General features: G+C 37.2%; 2 long non-coding RNA genes across 2 annotated transcripts; one reads left to right on the forward strand and one right to left on the reverse strand.

Annotated features, from left to right (window-relative positions):
* The first annotated feature begins 6,428 nt into the window (after positions 1 to 6,428).
* Positions 6,429 to 9,221, forward strand: LOC115929757. The gene is made up of 3 exons (XR_004066716.1): positions 6,429 to 6,536; positions 6,935 to 7,065; positions 8,736 to 9,221. It is a non-coding gene; the product is annotated as an uncharacterized LOC115929757 (long non-coding RNA).
* Positions 9,222 to 10,263: 1,042 nt separating this feature from the next.
* On the reverse strand, positions 10,264 to 11,953 carry LOC115929750. Its single transcript, XR_004066709.1, has 2 exons — positions 10,693 to 11,953; positions 10,264 to 10,648 (listed from the first exon to the last, which is right to left on the reverse strand). It is a non-coding gene; the product is annotated as an uncharacterized LOC115929750 (long non-coding RNA).
* Positions 11,954 to 12,156: the final 203 nt, after the last annotated feature.

The following is a 12,156-nucleotide window of genomic DNA, read 5'->3' on the forward strand; positions in this document are numbered from 1 at the left end:
TCACTCTAAACCTCGCGCATGGTATATTATTTTGATGAAAAATGCAAGGATAACAAACTAAAGGAATCCGTCATTGTAAACAAAATAAGACGTCATTGTATTTTCAGCTGCATAAACCGCGCTATGTTCGGCGTTTCAAGAGGGAACAAATGCCGTCCATGCTATCATTCCGGGACTTTTTAAATTTGAAAGTGTGGTTTCTTTGATTGTTCATTAACCCCTATCCTGTGTATGTACACACAAAAGAATTTAGTATCAGAATTGGTTTCATATTCCTTTTTGAATGGTGTAAAATTCCATCACGTTTCTATACCCTAAACTCACTATAATTTGAGAAAAAATAGCATTTCAATTATATTCATTCTTTATGGTATGTCGTCTGCTTGGGCAGGATTGATTCATGGTGACGGCATTAAAACATCGTTACTGTTTTGACGAATCTCTCGCATATCCCAGATGCTATGGAGGTGGTTTTATTTGTATTTTTAAAAACTACCCGATATGTAGTTGACCTAAAACTTGTACGATGGTCATCAAGTGGTTAACCAGTTTCTAGTGGTACGTTATTTGCCATATTTCTGATTTTCTTTGAACCCGCACTTTAAAGGTAGAGTACAGCGTTTGTTCCAATAATGCATTACATTTCCATTTATTCATAACTTGATGACCCTCAAGAGTGGGGTCGGTAACAAAGTAAAAGAGGTGCAAGTCATGATTGATTTTAAAATGTTAAATGATTGTGACTATATCATGAACGTATTGCACAGAATGACTCATATTGTTTGTTTAATTCATAAAGAAAAATATTTTTGATGTAACGAGACAAAAAAAATAAAAAGACGTAAAACATCGTGACACTGTCTTCTCTTATCGATGTCTTCTCTCTGATATATTCATTCATTCATTCATTCATCTTGTTTTGTCCCAGGCAGGGGTTGGCAGCTATGCACAGTCATCGGCTTCGATTATGGGAGCTTGCTCTAATCTTTTCATAACAAAATTAATACAAACTAGACATGTATGATTTTCTTTTGTTATACAACTTAAAAATGTACAGCGTTTATCATGTTTATGGACATAATATGGATATTAGTGATATGCTTAATGAAATACAAGTCATGTACGCAGTTACGTGCACTGATATATATATATATATATATATATATATATATTGAGCATGGGCGTCAATCCTTACGTAATACCTATTGTTCGGGGGGGGGGTGAATGAATAGATCATCCCCCTCTGAACAATTGGTATTACGTAAGGATTGACGCCCATGATATTGAGAGATAACATATCAGCAGGTTTTGGTATTACATGTATATGATTTTTTTTCTCTCTATGCATTCGATAAATAATGCAATGTTTCACACTTCCGGGTATATACAAAACCAATGCTCACGATTAATAATTTGTATGGATCTTTCTGCCTGGTCCCTGAAATTTCTAACATAAAATGTTACAGGTTTGAGCTCATCGAATAATAAGTTACAAAAAGGCTGAATTTCAAAATTAACAATGGCTTAAAAACTCGCGTGAACCAATAACATAATGTTTTCCTTTCATCCGATTTTACCACATCTCCCATTTGTAATTAATCATCAAACCTGTACTTTTGCATAACATTTCCTGCACTCTTAATGTCAGCGAGTAAATTGTGCCGAGTAAAACAAGTTGAGTAACAAAATGAGCAATTCAGTACTCAAGCTGGAGTAAGACCTTGATTTTAGTGGTACTCGTCACCCGAGTAATTTGTTACCTTCGATAAAGAGTAAATTAATGACTCAACATTGAGTACGAATTTCGTTTGTATCAATTTTGAGTAAACTACGGTTGGGTATTACGCTGCGGCAGGTGATAAATAAATCAACATTGATCTCTTACCCGAATTTACCTCGGGTGCGAGTGAAAGTTGGATCGATGGAAAGTGCAACTAGCTGTCAATATGCATGTGACACCTGTTCTACACATTTTTACATAATAGCAGCTGTATGTTCCTTTGTCTACCTAAGGAACTGGATATTTTGTACTCTTTCATTGTCCGTCATGTGCATGTCTCGTGCATGCATGTGCGCGTGCAGAAAGATGCGAAAGAACTGAGATACACTCTTAGAAAAAAGGGTGCCATAATATGAGGCGCCGTTTGTAAAACAATTATATAGACAAATTATATGTTATATAATCATTATTTAACAAATAATAACCATTATTTACATATAATGCAAGAAAATGTACGTTTTTATTTGTATATAATTCTTAACACATTTTTATTATTTATAAATAATGACAAAGAACTTTGCATTATTTATATATAATTGCCATTATTTATAAATAATCACAATTCACACTTTCATTATTTATATATAATGAAAAGCATATTTCCATTATATAATATATAATGAAAAGCCATTTCCATTATATAATATATAATTAAAAGCGTATTTCCATTATATAATATATAATGAAACACACATTTCCATTATATAATAAATAATGAAAAGCCTATTTCCATTATATAATATATAATGAAAGCACATTTCCATTATATAATATATAATGAAAAGTGTATTTCCATTATATAATATATAATGAAAAGCACATTCCATTATATAATATATAATGAAAAGCACATTTCTATTATATAATATATAATGAGAGGCGTATTTCCATTATATAATATATAATGAAAAGCACATTTCCATTATATAATATATAATGAACAGCGCATTTCCATTATATAATATATAATGAAAAGCGCATTTCCATTATATATTAAATAACGATTGTGTATGCAAATGTCAATGGTTGGTAACGCCCATAATATGAATATTCATGAGCTTGACTGATATTATTATCCTCTATTCCAGGCACCTTTCCATTTTGTGTTCTTTGTGCATTCTTATCAGAACTCCTACGTGCGGTAAATAAGTCTCTGTATCACTATTCTCCTTCTTATTTGTATGCAGATTTGGTTATAATGATTGATAACTGTAATCATCCTCATTATTTTAATAAGAAATTTTTCTATCTGTGATCAGGGCATGTGAGTCTCACCTCCCTGCTGTGATGGAAGTTTTTATGTACGATTGCCTGATCTGAAGACAAGACTTTCGCTGCATGCATATTTAATGTATGACGTCACCCACACAGAGTGTGAGCTCGAGGTTTTCTTTGAAAGTTTGATGGTGAGTACAGCTGTAATTACGTTCAAATCTCGTAAATTGAATCATATTTATAAACATATCTGCTGTAGGTATGAATCTGCTGATTTGTCTGTACGTTGTGAAGTGGTTTATAATGGTTATATCTGATGAATTTAGGAGTAATCTACACTCGAACTTTTGATTCGTTATTTATCGTCGTAAGAATTATTGCAGCTCGATTGCCATCGTCACTCCTTGATCCTTGGCCCAAACTTTCGGGCGAGACCCTCTCTGAAAATTAGATACGAGTATAGGGTCTATAGGCAGATCACTTCACTAGCGCTAGCTGCATCAATGATCCAAGCTTTTTGTTACTTTTAGGTCCAACTGTTGAAAAACTACTTTCATAGTTAGGTCAGAAGAAAGTTAATAGCTAACACTAAAAAGCATGGTCACAGTTGAGTTGTGAACAAGCGCCAAAATTTGGACCAGATACCGAGATAGACGAGTAGATCTACGAGAGTAGGCCTAGAAAATTTGAGGCCTAGGCCTACAGACCAGTAATTAATTGGACTACCTGTGAACAGGCGCGGATCCAGGATTTCTTAGTGGGGGGGGGGGGGGGGGGGGGGGGCTCAAATTTGAAATTATGCAAGCCAAATATTGGTACATAATAGTGACACCGGCAGTGGCAAAATGAGCAAAAACCGGGAGGGGGGGGGGGGGGGGTAGACAAAAAAATCTGCACCACCCCACTCTTACATGCAGGTTCCGCTAGACGTTTCTCTATTAAAGTAGGTGGGGGGGGGGGGGGAGGTATTTACGATCGAGTAGAGCGTTGTGAAATTGGCGTGGTGTCTAAGGGCGAAGAACCTGCGGGGGTCAAGGGTGGAACCCCCAGAAGCTCAGGGGTATTGGCATTTAATTGCGGTCAGATGAGCATATCAGCATACCTTATTTGTGACACTGGCAGGACACTAATTGGCGTCACTATTCTTTCTTTCTTTATGAATTTGCCATTGTCCCACAAACGCATTAGAAAGTATAATTTATTAAACATTGAGGAAAAATCTCAGAAAATTATGTCATTTCAGCAACGTTTGTAAATCACCGGTAATCACCGGTATCGAATTAGAAATAAACCACGTTTGAATTATATTTGGGGGCCATCTGTCAACCCCCCCCCCCCCAAGTCCCCTTCCCCATCAGTACGCCAGTGCCCCACCCCCCCCCCCCCCCCCGATCTACACGTAACTGATCTCCCCTACCTTTCTTCTTTCTCTTTTTTTCTTTCCCTTTCTCTCCTATTTCCAGTGGCGTAGACAGGTTCGTACACCTGGGGGGGATGACTCAGGGGCGGATCTAGCTTTTTGCTAAGGAGGGGGGTTGACCAAAATAATGACGATGCAGAGCATCGTCCACGAGCCGCGAAGCGGCGAGCCGATTTTTTTTTTGGGGTGTTTATTTGAACCCCGTAAGTGATGTTTTCCTGGCATCTATTAACACAATGGAGACCATAAAAAGCAGTGCATGATAACGTCTTTTTAAATCAAGTAACAGTTTAATACACAGTTATATCCAGAGTTATCATGTGTTTGGTTAAGTTACCAGATGAGTTGAATATCTTCTCACAATATTTGCACTTGAAAGGGTTTCTCTCCAGCGTGCGTTCTTTTTTCTTTCTTTTTTTCTTTTTTTTTTCTTCTTTTTTTTCCCTTTTTTGTTTGTTTGTTTTTTGGGCCACCCAAGGGGGGGAGTTTAAACCCCCTAAACCCCCCCGTAGATTCGCGCCTGTTTAATCTTGTGGTTATCTTGTGGTTTCCAAACCACAAGATAACCACAAAATACTTGTAAGATTTTCTTTTTTTTACCGTCTGAATTGGCTTTCACCGTGTGAATGCGGCTAATAACAATAAACACAATTACAACAATGATGAGGATTATTATTATCATCATCATAATTATTATTATTATTAATATTATATTTGTTATCATTATTATTATTACTATTATTATCATCATTATGACTTATTAAGTAAGCAAATATCATTCCCCAAAACCTGGGGGGATTATTGTACATGCCATCCCCCCCACCTTGTGAGGTGGGGGGATGCATCCCCCTCATCCCCCCCGTTGTCTACGCCCCTGCCTATTTCCCTTTCCTTTCCCTTCCTACTCTCTGTTTTAGGTTTGCTAGGGGGAGGCAAGGGCCTTTTGGCCCCCCTCCCAGATCCACACATTGTTGGCGGGATTAATCGCAACTGTTCTCCTCTTCTTATCACCCTTTTCTTTTCTTCTTCCTCTTTTTTGTTCCCTTTTAGCTCTCCTCTATCCCTTTCCCTTCCTTCTCCTTTTTTTTTTGGGGGGGGGGGGAGGGAGGAGGAGGCAAGGGCCTTTGCCCCCCCCCCCCCCCCCCCCCCGAACTACAACTTGTTGGCGGGAAAATTGCAACTGATTTCCCCCTTCTTTTCTTCTTCCTCTTTTTTCCTTCTCTTTATCCCCTCTTTACTTTTTTTCTTTCCCTTTCCTTCCTTCTCTTTTATTTTTTGATGGGGGGAGGGGGAGAGGTTACAGCTGGGAGGCAAGGCTCTTTTGGCCCCCCGATCTGCTTCTTTTCCCCCTTTTCTTTTCCTCTTCCTCTTCTTTCTTTCCCTTTCTCTCCTTTTTCCTTCCCTTTCTCTCCTTTTCCCCTTCTTTTCCTTCTTTTCCTTCTCTCTCTCTCTCTCTCTTTTTATTTTTTGCGGGTGGGAGGGGGGGGGGCGGCCCCCCTGGATCCGTGCCTGCCTGTGAATGTGATACTCGTAGTCATACAGAGTCTCATAGCTGTCTAACAAATTAAAACATGATCCCCCAAAATTAGACTACACTGTATACAGGCGTACGTATATAGTGGTGCCTGTGTGTTTCTTAAACTCTTTGTTGGCTTAGCCTAATTTGCCTCTGCTCTAGGCTCTATCTTTGAATTTTTGTTTGCTGTAAACACGATTAAGTTTTCTCTGTCATATATAGATCTAGGTCCATATCTATTTTGCGTTTTTTCAATTTGATAGAATGAACAGTTACGAGACATGCATCTAGATCATCTAGAGACTGTAGATCAACTAGATCTGGATCAAGGAATTGAATATAAATTTCAATGTTAGATAATGAAGGAGGGATTTTTTGGTAAAGAGAAAATCCAAAAGAGAACAGTTAATTCTGCAAATGCTCATCAATGTTTTAATGATCATGCTCATTTCCTTTTATTCTAAGAATTAAACCCCCCCCCCCTCTCTTTTACAGGAAAATGTACAGAGACTTGTTGCAGTTAATGCAGTACCAAATGCTTGCTTTCTTGGAGTATGTGCTTGAAACAAGAATGTCCTGGAGAAAACAGACCACCACAAGAGAAGGTAAACATATTTACTTTTGATCCAACTTGATCTGTTTAGTTTTTTTCAAGTAAAACAAAATTTTGAATAGGTGAGGTCAAGGTCAAACTGAAGGGGATGCAAAGGGCTGGTTTGAGAAGTATGTATTCATGGGATGGCTATGTATGAATCCACATGTCTACTAACACGTTGCTGAAGTGTTTCTCTTTTTAAAATTAACATTTTAAGCTCATGTGCGGGGGAAAGGGGGGGGGGGGTCCAATACATGAAAAGGAACGACAAGCAAAAAAAAACAAAAAAACAATTGACCTTCAAATTTTGCTGAAAAAGTAAACGTTAAAGACAACTAAAATATTAAATAGTGCTATTTATTTCAAATTTGGTTAATATTTATTGAGTTGTTTATAATTCTGTTCCAGGGATTGAGAAGGAGGGCTTCCTGTTGACAGATCAGGGGGTGCCTTGAGGTTCCACTCTTGATGTTCTGCCCCTTACCTGAAAGCGATGGCCTCTTGTGCCTGACATATTAGGAGCAAAGCACAATGGACTGGTAATTAATAATGAATATTACAATGGTTTTTTTAAAATCTGGTAAAGAAACAGATAAAGTCATAGCAAGTGAGCCTGTCATGGCATTTCGAGTGACCAAACATTTGCTCCTGCAACGACTGCTCAAGGCTTTATTTGTCAAATGTGTAGGGTTAGGCCGAGGGTTGCAATTGGGATTGAGGTTAGGTATAGGGTAAGGTCTAGTGTTGGATCCTGGGATGAAGTTAAGTATTTGGATAATAGTGTAGGAAATTGATGTTGAGCAAATGTCTTGAGGAACAAGTGTCGTACAATCAGATTTTCCAGGTGCTGGTGGAGCTGTATGTATTGATACTCATCATTGGCAGTTTAAAAATCTTCCTTTGTATTAGTAAACTAAAAATACGCTGACCCCCAGTTTGTGAAACGTGTATCTGATTTTTACGACCTGCTCTATTGTTTAGTGGTTATGTTGTAACACAAAATGAATTCTTAATCTTAATCCTGGATCCATAGCTAAACGTAATATTAACCCTAAAGCTAATTTAAAACCCTATCACAACTTGAGCAATAACCATATCTTGATGAAATAAAGCTTGTGTTAAGCATTGGCAGACCCAAAGTCAGGTTATCCTAAATTCCTGTCTACATACTGCTATTGTACAAAGTTGATATTTAAGTACATCCCATTGCAAGTTCTAAAATTTCTGTAAAAACCTTACCCTGCTGCAAGATGATAGTGTGTGAAGTAAGTTGGCTCATAGTAGAGCATGAATTATTACCTGCAATTCTCAACCAATACACCCTTGCCACCTGCAATCCATCTCACTTTCATAATATATTCTTTAAACAACATTAACTGAAGTTAAAATTTTTGATTAGTTATCAAGAAAGGCTACAAAGAATTGTATTTTTTTTCACACTCGTATAATAGAGGGGTAGGGGGGGGGCAGGCTAGCAGTACAACATCAAATTATCTTATATGATTATATCCTGCAAGTGTGATAAAGAAAAATATGTTTGTGTACTAAAAGTGAAACAAAAACAAATCACTGGAAACTTTTGGTTGTTAATAACTCAAAAGTTACACTCAAATCAAAACGACGTTTGCAAAGCTTAAAGTTTAAGGATGTAAATTCTATGCCATTTTTATGAATGCTAATTGCTATTCTTAAAGCCCCACTGTCCTACTTGCTCTCTCTATATAGAAAACTTCCCCAATCGGTGTCTGTTGGTCCCCCATGATCCTCTCTTATGTTAGTTGAGAGCTGAGTTGATGAGATAGCCACCTGTCAGTGACCTGGCTGGGTGGTCTAATCCCTTCTGGCCCAGTAGTATTGACGGTCTTTAAAACAATGGTCGGAATGTTTGATTAGATCTTTTACTCAGACATGTAGTATATTAGTAATAAAATACATGTTTGGCAATATGGTATTTCATTTCAGACCATAATGAGAAGTAATATTTTAATCTGGGATCTCTCGTTGGCACAGAAAATAAGGAATGTACTCCTGTTGAGCAAACAGTGAATTTATATAAAACTAATAGCCCTTTGAAGATTACTAGAAGAAGAAAAACAACAAGAAAGAAGAAAAAGAAATATACTTGTGATGTCAGCTTTAGATCTTAAAGTGCTTGTAACAATATTGGATTTTTTTTTCTTCTTTCAATTAACATTTTATTCATGAACAGCTGGCTTATTGGAATTGGTTACAAAGATACAAGTGGACTTGTCTGTAGTAGTTGCTGAAGAGGAGCAGTCAGCACAAGGAGCGTGTGCCTCCAAAACGACGTGGGAACTTCTCCCAAGTTCATCTCAAATCACAAGGCTCTTCAGGAATCAAGATGTAACAATGGAGGTTGAGAAGGAGTTTGCGACCCTCCAGATTTGGACTACTCGCTATATATTTCTCAAACAATGGATTGTAGCACTTCTGCACAAAACTCAACAAGTCATGATTGAGGAAAACGCAACAAATACTCAGTTGAGCATTGATTTATGTGACTGGTATTAGGGTAGGTTTCAGCTTGGTAATTTTATATAAACTATGTCCCAAAAGAACCTCGTTGGTCCTTATGGTTCCACGCCACAAGCTGTTCCCTCCCCTGTTTCGGTATACCGAACCCAGACTATCAAGGGATCAAATGAATTAAAATCCACACCTGATTACAAATGAATTGATCTTTTGAATATTGTCATCATTTCAGGGTGGTTTTGGTTACGGGTTAGTGTGAGCTTTCTGTGCGTAAAATTGAGGGTACTTCATGCGGAGATCAGTGAATGGATATTTCATGTACAATGCAAGAGAGGTGTCTATCTTCATTGGAATTCAGGATGTGAATTCCAATGAAGATGGCTTGTTTATAAGGAGAGAAGCAAGATAGATTGATGTAAACTTGACATCAGGGAATGTTTGCCTGTATTGTTTGAATGACACGGATATTGAATAACATGAAGTTAAGTGGAAAGAATGGCATAATATATTCGATTTGTACACCATCCTATTGAATTTTTTTAAAAATAGCATTATATGATAACATTTGTGCACAGGTCTATGGAAAACCAGTAAGTGGCATATACAATAAGATCATTTACCGCAGCTCAAGGAATACCGTAGATATCACTTATCGCAGTTGCTGCTATTTGTGCCCACATGCATATTAATATCAAACAGTTGAAGCTAAAACTAATATACTCTAATTAACAGGGTTTTTTTCTCCAATTATCATAACAAGAGAGAAAAACATACTTTTATAATAACTTCCATTATTTCTTTATTTGATCCACGAGACCGAGTAGTCCAGCCCTTGTGAAACTGTATGTTCTCCAGATTTCATTGTCAGGGCCTATCAGGGGGGGGGGGGGGGCGGCGGATCTAGCTTTTTGCTAAGGGGGGGGGGGGGGGGGTTGTCCCTATGACGATGCAGAGCATCGCCCACGAGCCGCATTGCGGCGAGGCGATTAATGCATTTATAAGATGGATTTTTAAATTTTTTTTCTCTCTCTCTCGCTGTCTCACTGCATTATAAATTTTTCATTTTCACGACATCCAACATCTCTCACCATTAAACAGTTCTCTCATTTCCTTTCCTTTCTCTTTTGCTCTCTCTCTCTCTCTGAATTCTCACCTTCTGTTTCCAGATTTTTTCCACATATGATTCTATTTATCCAACCATATATGCACACTAAAAAGAAAAGATATGAAGGGAATACTGTATATAAGATAATAAACATGTTTAATTTATTCATTTTATTACAACAAACTAATATGTTTACAGATTATAACATTGATGGTCAAATATTAAGCACAAATGACCTCATCTGCTACTTCCATTTCTAGATTACTTTTTTCTTTAAAAATTCAACAAAGCATACTTAGGCTAAATCTGAGCACTATTTTTTTCTCCAGGGAATGTATTGTATCATGACCTGCACCCTTCATTATAAAACACATTATAAAAACATTTCTTAAAAAAAAAAAAAAACCTATGACTCAATGACTGCAATTTTTTCCAGAGAAACAATAATACTGTACAATAGTATATAACATCCTTTAGTGTGATGGTTACTCCGTGGTCCACACACGCACCAAGGTATATCAGACCTTTTATTAACAGTTGCTTGTTTTATACAATATATAAATCATACTCATAGGCCCATTCCCAAATGTTATAATTATTATCAATAAACAGAAATTGATAAAAGATGACCCCTCCCCAAAACTCTTATATTCCAAAAGTTTGATCTTGGCTGACAGGTGGTAACTTGAATACTTGACTACATCTTATTTGCCCTATAGACACATACTTAAAATGGATGCCTTGGCAAAGCCTCAGTTTTATAAATGATTGCTTGACTTAGACTGCCGATGAACATATTTGTTGTGTATTTATCTACACCATTAACTTTTCTCCACATCGTGCTGTCAGATTGAGATGCTTTAGTGTGATATACTTAATGTTTTACATCATGTTTTTAATGAACTCCTACCTTGCTTAGTTATGCAGACATTGGGCCCTTTTTTTAAAACTTGCGATAGCAGTGGAAAGGATGTGCATAAAAGAAGAGGCGGGATATCCATACTACTACCATGTACTACTACAACATGGGTAAAATTGCATCATTGTATTATACCTTGGTTCCTGGTTACCTCTCCTCGGTAGTTTGAAAACTATGTTTCAGTACCGGTAATCATTGTAATAGTGTTTCTGTTTCATGGTGTCACTGGTGTGGTTGTGTGTATGAAGGCCAAATTTTCTATTTTCCTGCTTCGCCTGTCCACAATCACTAAACAATTTGAGCTGAAATACAGGGCCTAATATACAAGGTGATTAAAAAATTAAACATACTGCTTGCAAGGTGAAGTTACACGTACTGCTTGAAGAGAATTGTGAATGATATTTATCTATTGGGAGTTTGACAAAATCCAGGTTCAAAAATTCAGCTTCGGAGGGGGGCACATTACCCCTCAACCCCCCCCCCCTGTGCGCGCTTTTGACTGATGTGTCCCCCCAGGAGTGGCGGAGCGTCTTCCAAAGTGGGGGGGGGGCACCAACAAAATAGGCACTTTCTGGAAAAAAAGGGAATCTCAAAGCGAAAATATCCATTTTTTAGACAATGGTATATACCCCTACATTGTGATTACATTATCAGGGACGATTTCAACATTTGTTTCTCTTTATACACCATACATATATATCTTTAGTTCATGAATCAGTTGTTATGTGTAATTTTGTTGTATTAATATTGTAATATTGTAAAGCGCATTGCTATTTTCTTCGAAGATGAAATGCGCTATATAAGTCTAGGTTATTATTATTATTATTATACAAGATATTGCAGTACAAAAAATTGCATCTTATTAAGAGGGAAAAACCCAATCCTGATGGGGTTATAAGCACATTCTCACAATGGATGACTGAAAAGACCTTTAATAAGTAACGTAATTATATCATCTATAAATGCGAGCGAGCTTTGGGGGAAGTTACTCTTAGTCGCTTGAAATTAGGGGCGCGTTTAATGATGAGAGGAAAAGGGGACACTAAAGGGATAAGGGGAAAAGGAGCATGTGTCATGTAAAAAGGGTAATTATCAGAGGTGAAAATGGGGCAC

The sequence above is a fragment of the Strongylocentrotus purpuratus genome, unplaced genomic scaffold, assembly GCF_000002235.5.
Source record: "Strongylocentrotus purpuratus isolate Spur 01 unplaced genomic scaffold, Spur_5.0 spur5_scaffold_5, whole genome shotgun sequence".
In the NCBI taxonomy this organism is placed as follows: Eukaryota; Metazoa; Echinodermata; class Echinoidea; order Camarodonta; family Strongylocentrotidae; genus Strongylocentrotus; species Strongylocentrotus purpuratus.